At 59.2% G+C, this 10,484-nt stretch overlaps 1 long non-coding RNA gene across 2 annotated transcripts; it reads left to right on the forward strand.

The window, feature by feature from the left end:
• Positions 1–491: 491 nt before the first annotated feature.
• On the forward strand, positions 492–8,685 carry LOC131274724 (uncharacterized). Of its 2 annotated transcripts, none has more exons than XR_009181999.2 (3): positions 492–613; positions 7,239–7,421; positions 8,379–8,685. It is a non-coding gene; the product is annotated as an uncharacterized lncRNA (long non-coding RNA). The 2 variants fall into 2 exon arrangements; XR_009182000.2 differs by lacking the exon at positions 492–613 and adding an exon at positions 6,669–6,866.
• Positions 8,686–10,484: the final 1,799 nt, after the last annotated feature.

The raw sequence follows: 10,484 nt of genomic DNA on the forward strand, positions 1-10,484 counted from the left end.
ATTTCTAGCTTATAGAAGACAGGGTGGAGGGTCCCCAAGTATACCCAGAGTGTAAGTGGATAAGCTGGATTTTCAGCCTCAAGTTTGGGGCACACTCCTATCCCACATTCCCCCCCTTTTCCAAAAAGCATCAATGTATCTTTTCTTTTTTCCCCATGAAGTACTTCCGTGGAAGACTTCCCCCATGAAGTATCCCCAAATTGTTGTGGAAAACTTGGAATGTATAAAAATGTATAAAAAACCTCACCGCTAACAAGGAACCCTCATTAACATTTTAAAATCTTTCCTTTCAGAACTTTTTAGTATAATTGTAACCTACAAAAATTTATGTAAAAAGAATAAGCGATCATCCAGTTCTTCACATTCTTGGTATTCACATGTCATATTCTGCATTTACCATTGGAAATGATGTCACAAAAATGAGAACTCTTTGTAGTGTGTCCTCTCCTGAGTTAGAAGAAAGAGGCGGCACGCTGAGGTTTGCGGACAAACCTGGAGCTGGCCCTCGAATGGCCAGTCTAGAGCCGGGTGCTGAGTCTCTGCCGCTGACGTGACCCCTTTCCCCCCCTGGCGCTCCCCCTCCCCTGCAGCCTCGGAAACTGGAGACCGCCTGGTAAGGCAGGGAAGCCTCCGGGTCTATTTCCTGCGCGGGCAGGGCGGGCTGCAGTGGCGTTAGTGTAAATGGGAGTCGCCTGGGAGTGGAGCAGGCTCTGCCGGAAGCTCTGGTTTTGCAGATGCGGTGGCATTCAGATCATCTCCAGACTCGCCAGGCCCTGAAGCTTCCTCTCTTCGACCACTTGCTCGAACGCGCTGTGCGCCCCACGACCTCCAGGTGGCGCTAGGGAATAGGAAACGGATCTTGGGCCCCGTTTAGGAAAGGGGACGTTTTAGCAAGAGAGCCAAGGTGAGAGCGTCAGAGAAGAGAAAGAAGCCAGCTGAAAATATACAGCTTCTGGGGCGGGTGCACCGTGCAAGGTGTGGAGGGCGAGCGGGAGGCCAGGGAGAAGTAGAAACAGCCTGGGGAAGGAAGAGGGAAAGTCAGTTCACACGGTGTCATTGAAAACAGCCTACGAGAGCGAGTGTGATGCAGTGGCCCTGTGGGTTTTGGGGTCACACAGACCTAGGCTTGGGTCCGGGTTCAGGCCCTTACTAGCTGGGTGGTTATTTCTGAGCCTCGTTTTCCTGTCTGTATGGTGGACTGTCCTTGGGCTGTTGTCAGGGCAGGTCCAGAGCTTTGCCAGGCTGGGGCTCTAGGAGCCTGCAGGGCAGGTGAGAAAAGAAGAAAGGGGTGCTCTTGCCTGAAAGGCCTTGTTGGCCGGTACGAGTCACTCCAAGCCAATCGGTTCTTCCAGTCCTCGGCGTGCTTGGCACAGCCCCGGGAGTTAGGACCGGGCCATCTCTGTGCAACCCCATGCTCAGAGCCTGGTACGTTCAAAGTGCCCAGGCATTTTGTTGTTGTATTGATTCAGTTGAGGGTTTGTGCACAACGTGCTCAAGGGTTTCAAATTGCAAGAGAGACAGTAAATACTGTAAGCCATCAGATAAGAGGGCCAGAACGGTTTCTTGGAGCAGGCGGGGCTTGAGCTGGGCCTCAGGAAACGGGTGGGAATTGAGTAGGGAGATTGGCATTTTGGGCGCAGGGCACGAAATGAGCATGAGCCTGCAGGAGGAAATGAAAGTGGCTTGCGTAGGCGGCCTGCCTCGTTGGTGTTGGGAGAAGAGTAAGAGATCAGAGCAGGCTAGGTAGGGAGCGGGCAGCTCTGTGAGCACAGCCAGTGCACTTGGACTTGCCTTGGCAGGTGCATTCTGCTGGGCAGTCAGGTCCGACCTGGCTGTCCCTGGGGCATCCTCCCAAACGAGCCCGTGCGTCTTGGCCCCAGACCTTCCCGCCCTGCTGAGCTGCAGAGGCTCAGGGCCTGGAGGAGCTGGCTGGCCAGGCACCTGCCAGGTCGGAAGGAGGCCAGTGTGGGCAGTGGGCAGGGGCCCAGGTGTGAAGGACGTTCACCTGGGCAGTGTCCCAGGGTGTCCCAGGGCCTTTCGAGGGTCAAGGCCTCCTGGCTCTCTGAGGCCTTGCCTGGGAGGAGGAGAGGAGAAGCCAGGCCTGGGGGCTGGTGTGAAAGATCCGGAGGGACTGTTCCAGACCACGCTTTCTGTCCATTCCTCCCCTGGACGGCGCCAGTGAGAGGGGATGGCTCCAACTGCCTGCCTCCTCAGGGGTGCGGGGGGAGGAGCCGAGGAACCAGGCAGGGGCGACTGCACCGCGCAAGTCCCAGAGCACAAACCGCTGCGGCCAGGAATGACCCTGGGAGTACTGTGTGGTTGGCCACAAGCAGGGACCCCTTCCCAGCACGGAGGGGCTAATTCAGGGGGCTGGGGACCACTTCGAACAAGGACCCCCATGCTTCTGAGGCTAGTGGACACTGGGCTGTACTTGGAGCGAGACCCTAGACTTTATCCGTGTGACTGGTGAAGGCAGTGCGCTTTGTTCCTAACTTGGCGTGGATCTCCTGACAAGGGGAAGTGGCATTTATTGGACTTCCATTTTGTGCTAGGAACACAGGTATTATCTCACTGATCCTTGTCACAGCCCTGAGAGTTAGTTATTATGCTCACCATCTATAGCTGAAATGGGGCACAGAGAGGTTAAGTGACTTGCCTAAATCACACAGTTAGCAAGTGGTAGAGGCAGAATTCTACCCCAAGCCTGCTGTTCCAAAGACTTTATCATTGCAATAATGATGATTTTGATAATGATTATATAATGACAATGATTTTTTAAATTTGTTTTTCAATAAGAGCTTATTGAGATATAATTCACATACTGTATAACATCATGTATATTTTTAAAGAATACCAGTCCACGCAATTTATATTTGTGTAGTGTTTTTTAAAAAGTGCTTTCTTGTCTAGATACCATTTAAGTAACAATACTAATTGACATTTACCTAGCACTCTAAAATGTACAAAATGCTTTTGCTCACCCCCCCTTTTTTTTCCTTAAAGATTTATTTATTTATTTATTTATTTCCCCTCCCACCCCCCGGTTGTCTGTTCTCTGTGTCTATTTGCTGCATCGTCTTCTTTGTCCGCTTCTATTGTTGTCAGCAGCACGGGAATCTGTGTCTCTTTTTGTTGCATCATCTTGCTGTGTCAGCTCTCCATGTGGGCGGCGCCATTCCTGGGCAGGCTGCACTTTCTTTTGCGCTGGGTGGCTCTCCTTACGGGGCACACTCCTTGCACGTGGGGCTCCCCTACGCGGGGGACACCCCTGCGTGGCAGGGCACTCCCTGCGCACATCAGCACTGCGCATGGGCCAGCTCCACACGGGTCAAGGAGGCCCGGGGTTTGAACTGTGGACCTCCCATGTGGTGGGCGAACGCCCTAACCACTGGGCCAAGTCCCCTTCCCTGCTTACCCCCTTTAACTATTTTTAATCCTGTGACACCAGGTGAGTAAACATGGTAGTTTAAAAAGAAATCCTCTGGGAGTGGGTGTAGCTCAAGTGATTGAGTGCCTGCTTCCCAGTAGGAGGTCCAGGTTTGATCCTCAGTACCTACTACACAAAATAATCAACAAACAAATAAACAAAAAACAACTTGGGGGGGCTGGTGTAGCTCAGTGGCTGAGATCCAGCTTCCCACATACGAGGTCTAGGTTCAATCCCTGGCCCTGGTACCTCAAAAAACCAACCAAACAAATGTCATTCCCATTTTACAGATAAGGAAACAGAGGCACAGAGAGGTTGGAGCTTATCTATTAGTCAGCTGAATGGTTAGTGTCAAGAAAACACAAGCTCAAGTCCAGTGATCCCTATCCCACTGAAGACAGACAGATGCTGGCCTGAGCTCATGGTCCCAGATGGAGGCCTCTGGGTGCCTAGGGCAGAATTCTGGCATGCAACAAAGGGAAAGGGACTTGGCCGTTTTATCAGTTAGGTTTCCTTTTGCTGCAAGTAATGGAAAATCCCATCAACAATGCTTATGCAATAAAAACTTTTTAATTATCTTATGAACAAGGAATCTGATAAAGGGTTCTGCTCAGCAGTTCCATGATGGCCCTGGGAACCAAGGCCTTTTCTTTCTTTTCAACCAGCCATCTTCAGTTACTGGCATTTTGGCCTTATGTATCTCATATATGGTCACAAGATGGCTGCTGCTGCTCCAGGCATCACATCCTCACACAGAGCAGGAAAGATGGCAAAGAGACCATTTTCCCACCAGGCTTTTTCTTGAGTCAGCAATCCCAGAAAATCTTGGCAGACTTTTTACATCTCATTGGCCAGAGCTGGCTCAGATGCCTGGTCTTAAACATATCACTGGCAAAGAAGAACAGGATGACCGATATTGGCTTAGACCAAGCATGATTTATCCGCTGGGTCTGGGAGAGAGAGCCTGCCTTTATCATCAAGATGCCTGAACAACATCCATTGTTGTTAGTGAGGAAGATGGGACAGGCGGGTGGGAATGGATGCTGGGACCTGGTTGTTGAATGGGGCACTGCCAGGCTGTGCCTCAATGCGGTGGGCGAGGGCCACGCTGGGCCTGATGGGGCAGAGAGCCCAGTGGGTGTGTGTCTGTGATGTTTTCATTTTTCAAAAATTATTCACTTGCTGTTTTATTTGAAATTAAATTAAAATTTTTTCTTGTGTTATTTTTGTCCCCGGGGCTGTTTTTGCCATCGGGCTGTCGCACGCATTTATTGGGGAGAGAGCAGGTCTGGAGTCCTGTGTCTCAGAGTCGGTTTGTCCTTGCCTGGGCTTCGCTCCTTCCAGGGTGTTTCCCTGGCGCTCACTCTTTCCCTCCTGACTGGGTGTCTGCGGCCGAGAGGGAGAGAAGGACGTGGAGGGACTGGCCTGGGGAGGGACGGCCGCCCTCACCTCCAGGGGGCGCCACGCACACACCTGGCCTGCAGGGCCGCCGGGCTACTGTGGGGCTGGGTCCGCAAGACCCTGCAAAACCCGCCGCGGGGAGGGCGGCCCGCGCGGGGACGGGGAGGGGGCTGCCGGCGGAGGGAGGGGGGTGCCAGGCCCGGGCCCTTCGCCCCGCCTCTCCCCGCCCCCGCCCCGCCTCCCAGCCGCCGCGACGCACCCCTCCCCTTCCCGCCCCTGCCGCGCCCCTGCCCCGCCTCCCAGCCGCCCCTCCACCCCGTCCCGCCTCCCAGCCGCCGTGCCCCGCCCCTCCCCGCCTCTCCCCGCCTCTCCCCGCCCCGCCTCCCAGCTGCCGTGCCCCGCCCCTCCCCGCCTCCCAGCCGCCGTGCCCCGCCCCTCCCCGCCTCCCAGCCGCCGTGCCCCGCCCCCCAGCCGCCGTGCCCCGCCCCTCCCCGCCTCTCCTCGCCCCGCCCCCAGCCGCCGTGCCCCGCCCCTGCCACGCCCCGCCCCCAGCCGCCCTGCCCCGCCCCTCCCCGCCTCACCCCGCCTCTCCCCGCCCCGCCCCCCAGCCGCCGTGCCCCGCCCCTCCCCGCCTCCCAGCCACCGTGCCCCGTCCTTCCCCGCCCCGCCTCCCAGCCGCCGTGCCCCGCCCCTCCCCGCCTCCCAGCCACCGTGCCCCGCCCTTCCCCGCCTCACCCCGCCCCGCTTCCCAGCTGCCGTGCCCCGCCCCTCCCGCCCCCCAGCCGCCGTGCCCCGCCCCTCCCCGCCTCACCCCGCCTCTCCCCGCCCCGCCCCCCAGCCGCCGTGCCCCGCCCCTCCCCGCCTCCCAGCCACCGTGCCCCGCCCTTCCCCGCCCCGCCCCCAGCCGCCGTGCCCCGCCCCTCCCCGCCTCCCAGCCCCCGCCCCCGCCCCTCCCCGCCTCCCAGCCACCGTGCCCCGCCCTTCCCCGCCTCACCCCGCCCCGCTTCCCAGCTGCCGTGCCCCGCCCCTCCCGCCCCCCAGCCGCCGTGCCCCGCCCCTCCCCGCCTCACCCCGCCTCTCCCCGCCCCGCCCCCCAGCCGCCGTGCCCCGCCCCTCCCCGCCTCCCAGCCACCGTGCCCCGCCCTTCCCCGCCCCGCCCCCAGCCGCCGTGCCCCGCCCCTCCCCGCCCCGCCTCCCAGCCGCCGTGCCCCGCCCCTCCCCGCCTCCCAGCCACCGTGCCCCGCCCTTCCCCGCCCCGCCCCCAGCCGCCGTGCCCCGCCCCTCCCCGCCTCCCAGCCCCCGCCCCCGCCCCGCCGCCGGGCTCTCCTCTCCCAGCCACCACCCCGCCCCAGCCACCTCCTCGCCAGCGGAAAGGTCCCGTCGCCGGCCCGGCCCTGGGCGTGAACCTCGAGGCCGGGGTTCAGTCCCTCCGGCTCTCTTCCTGCCCGCGCGCCCCAGCGGCTCCCCTCCCAGCTGCGGGGACTACCCGCGCGCGCGCTGCAGGGACCCAGATCCCTTTCGATGTCAGCCACCCCCGAGGCTCCAGTAGGGAGCAGATGCTCCGGACTAAAGGGAGGGCGCTCAACCGGGCGGTGGGGCGGGAGCCCGGGGACGCTGGGCGGAGGCTCGCTGCCCCTGCAGGCTTCTCTGCCACGGTCGTGGACTGGCCTCTGGGCTTCTCCGGGTGACCCGGGAATGGGCATCAGTGCTCTCGGGGTCCCAGACGGGGGGGGGGGCTTGGGAAAGACTCCGTGCACATCGCTCTCCAGCGCTTGGTCAGGCCTCTGTGCCTGCGACCGCAGCTCAGGCGCGTCGCCTTCACAGGAGGAAGGATGCCTGATCCACACAGCCACAGGAACCCCTGCCCGGCCTCTTCTCTGCGTACAAGCCCTCTTGGGAAAGCAAGTCTGGGGTCTGCCCCAGAGGGCAGCAAACAATAGGAGCACCGGGATGTGGCCACCAGCGTTGGACGTCGCGCTTGCTAGAGCTCCGCGCTCCCTGGCTATGGACGCACGGAATCAAGTGCCAACTTGTGCATGTCGGTCTGGTTTTTGAGCTGCTGTCTGTTAGTCGCTTTTTCCATTTCCCTCGTCCCATTTTTTAAAAAAACCATCCCCTTCTGTACTGCTGACCAGCGGAGAGCAGAGGTTGGCCAGTCTTGCCAAGCCGGAGCCGGGGAGACAAGCAGTCAGAAAGGGAGTTAGAGGAGAGAGAAAATGGAATCGTAGGTGGCGGTTCTGTGGATTTTGCGATCATGGGCAGATCTCTGTTCATCCTCTAAGCACAATAGTCTTAATATGAACAATAATTACAACCACCCTTGATGGAGTGATTTTCATGTGCCACTCACTGAGAAACCATTTCATCCTCCCAACAATTCTTAGGAATGATGGTTCTCTCCATTTTACAGATGGCAAAACTGAGGTCGATGGAGGGGAAACGACTTGCCCACATTGCCGTAGCTAATGAGAGGCGGAGCCAGTATTTGGTCCCCGGCGGCGTGATTCCAAAATGCACGTGCTGAGCCACACTGCGCCGCTGCCTCCCAGCAAGCCGCACTGTTGCTGGGGTAGGAAACCCCTTCTCGGAAAAGGTCAGTGATGTGCCGACCCTCTGCTGCTGAGGGTGAAGAGCTGCAGGCTTCCCACCCCCTCCCAGTCTGTTTGCTCGTGGTTTTTTTTTTTTTTTTTTTTTTTTTGCTGGTTTTCTGTTTGTTTTTTCTTTAGGAGGCACTGGGAACAGAATCTGGGCTCTCCCATGTGGGAGGCGGGCACTCAACTGCTCGAACCACGCCCCCTCCCCTGAAGGCCTTTTAAGAGTTGCCCCTGGGGTTGCCGGGGAAAGACAGATTGGGAAGTTAGTGCTTAGTGGGTACCGGGTTTCTGCTTGGGGTGATGGGAAAATGGATGGTGGTGATGATACTTCAACACTGGATGGAACTAAGGCCACTGAATTGCTCACCACACTTAAAAATCGTTAAAAAGAGGAGCAGATGTAGCTCAGTGGCTGAGCACCTGCTTCCCATGTATGAGGTCCTGGGTTCAATCCCCGGTACCTCCTAAAAAAAACCAAACGGAAACTTAAAAGAATGAATTTCATGTTAGACATATTTTAGCATAAAATGACAAAAAAAGGTGCCCCAGAGCCCCCCAGCTAGACATTCTTGCTATGGGAAGCCCATGGTTGGAGGGCAACTTAGGAGGGGAGCCCCTGGCCCCCCCAAGGCTCTGGGTCCTCTTGACCTCCTGCCATCTCCTGCCCTTGTCTGGCTGCTCGGTGTGAACCTCTCACGGACAGCAGGCCCCCTGCTCACCCCGTGGGGGCTTGGCACTGGGGTGTGAACTGAGGCTGTGGGGCCCCGCCCTCCCCGGGAATTGCCCTTGGCTGCAGGGGGCCCCCTCAGCCAAGGTTCATCTCACAGGGACGGCCCCTGGCTGTTGACTGGCTGATCCGAGGATCAGAGTCCCTCTTGCCTCAATTTGGGACAACTGGGGAGGGCCCCCCACTTTCAGCAGGTGGGTGAACACCTACCTCTGCTCGTTCCTTCCAGGTGTATGTCGCAGGAGCTCTTCCCAGCGAGCCTGACTCCAGGCGGGCCACCGAACACCACCTCCCTCCCGGCAGGCCTCCTCTGTGACCTGGGTCACAGGCGCATCCCTGAGCCCTCACCTCGGGATGTTCCCAGGGAGAGGAAGTCGGTGTCCCCTGGGCGGTTTCAGATCTTCCCCCGTCTGTGTCCTGACTTTGCTTCTCCTTTCTCTAACGTGCCCTCATTTCACACGCCCAGGACCCTTCATCCTGAATATGGCAATATCCCCTTTTAGGATCTGCAATGAGTCGTGTACACTTTAGCAAGAACCTACATCCCTTTGTGGAGAGGACGTTCTCTATGTGTTCCTTGAGGGAAGGGGCAGGAAAGGGGGAGAGAAATGAATGGAGAGGGCTTTGACTCAGGGCAGAGCTCTCTGAAGAGGGAATGGGGATGCCCACTGGGTGATGAGCTGCCTGTCGGTAGAGGTATGCATTGCAGAGAGGTCCAAGAGTTGGGATGCTGCAGAGGGAATCCAAGTATGAGAACAGGAGTGGGGGAGAGGAGAGCTGGAAAGATACGCCAGCGTCCCTCTCATCTCAAAACCCACGAGTCTGTCAAAATCCACCATTCTGTCTCCCAGGGGTAGCTCCTTTGTGTCTTTTCTCTCTGTTTCCCGTGTTCAGAAGAATCGCAGGGGTTAGGAGCCAGGGGCAGAGTGTCCTAGCTTGGGCCTTGAGACAATGACTGCACCGAGTTGGATGGAGGGAGCCTGGGGGTCAGGGGAGTGACCCCAGGAAGCACTCGTAGGATGTGGGGGAGTGGGATGGAAAGCGGGGCTCCCTGCCGCTCCTGGGAGAGCGCAGAGTAGGCGACCCCCTGGCGAGAGGGCACAGGCTTGTCTGCCGGGCTGAAGACGGCTCCCAGGGGCCTCCGGGCACCCCTGACCTGCAGGAGGCCCCTGGGTGGGGAGGGGAGGCCCACGTGCGCGTCCTGGCGCGGAGGGTGCGGGGGTGGGTGGGGCCCCCAGCAGCTGCCGCGCAGAAGTTTGCGGTGGGAGTGCGTGAGGGGCGGGAGCCGCTTCGGAGCGGGCCGGGCGTCACCGCAGCAGGGAGAGCGCGAGAGAAGACCAGCCCTAGACGGCCGCTTTCGAGCTGACAGCGGACTTGCCCGGGCATCATCTTGGCCCCTTTGGGCAACGACCCCGGGCGAGGTGGTGATTCTGGGTTTCCAAATGAGGAGCTGACCCTTTGCCCTGGGACCGGCCCCCAGGGGTGGCAGCGCCCCGCGGCGGGCGGCGCCCACCTGCTCCCCTGCAGATCCCAGCCAGGGCCCAGTTCCCCTGCTCGGCTGCTCTTCCTGCACTTAGCAAGGTCTGGAGAGAGGTTCTGGGGGAGAAGATGGCTGGGAAGGCGAAGGCGAGGAGGAGGCCGGCGAGGGCTTGCAGGAGGCCCCCGCGGCGGGCGGAAGGCTCTCCCTTCCTGGGGCCGCTTCCTCCCGGCCAGTCCGCCCGACATCTGGTCTGTAATTGCTGGTGTCTTCCCGTGGCTCTTTCCAGGAACAGTGGGTGGGATTGTCCTGATGTTTCTCCGAATTCGGAGAATTTTGCCAATCTCTTAGAATTCAGGGATGGCCCCGACGTGGCCTGGAGCTCTGCTGAGGCCTGCCCCGGGAACCGTCGGATCCCCTGTCACTGCTCAGCCGTGTGGCCTTTTCCTGGCCCCACCGGGTCCCCACCCAGCTTCTACCTCTCCGTTTGGCAACTGCAGCCCCACTCCCACCTGGATGCAGCCGGAACTCGGGGTGCAGCCTTGGAGTCTTTACCTTTGGTTTCCCTTGTGGATCTTTTCCTGCCTCTGTAGTTCTTTATCCCATGATGTCTCTGGTAGAACCCCTCTCCCACTCCACCCCTTCCCCACCCCCACCCTCAGCCCTCAGAACCCAACCCACGCCTTGCCCGCTTGGCGGGCACCTGGCGTGCCCAGTGCCTGTCTCCCAGGCCACCACCGCAAGGGACAGAAGGGGCCGGAGCAAACAGAGGAATGAGCGGGCGAGACCCTGCAGCCCAGGCCCCCACCTCCTTAACCCTGGCACTTCCCAAGATACTGAGTAATGCCGAAGGGTGAA

This window comes from Dasypus novemcinctus, chromosome 2 (genome assembly GCF_030445035.2).
Source record: "Dasypus novemcinctus isolate mDasNov1 chromosome 2, mDasNov1.1.hap2, whole genome shotgun sequence".
NCBI lineage: Eukaryota > Metazoa > Chordata > Mammalia > Cingulata > Dasypodidae > Dasypus > Dasypus novemcinctus.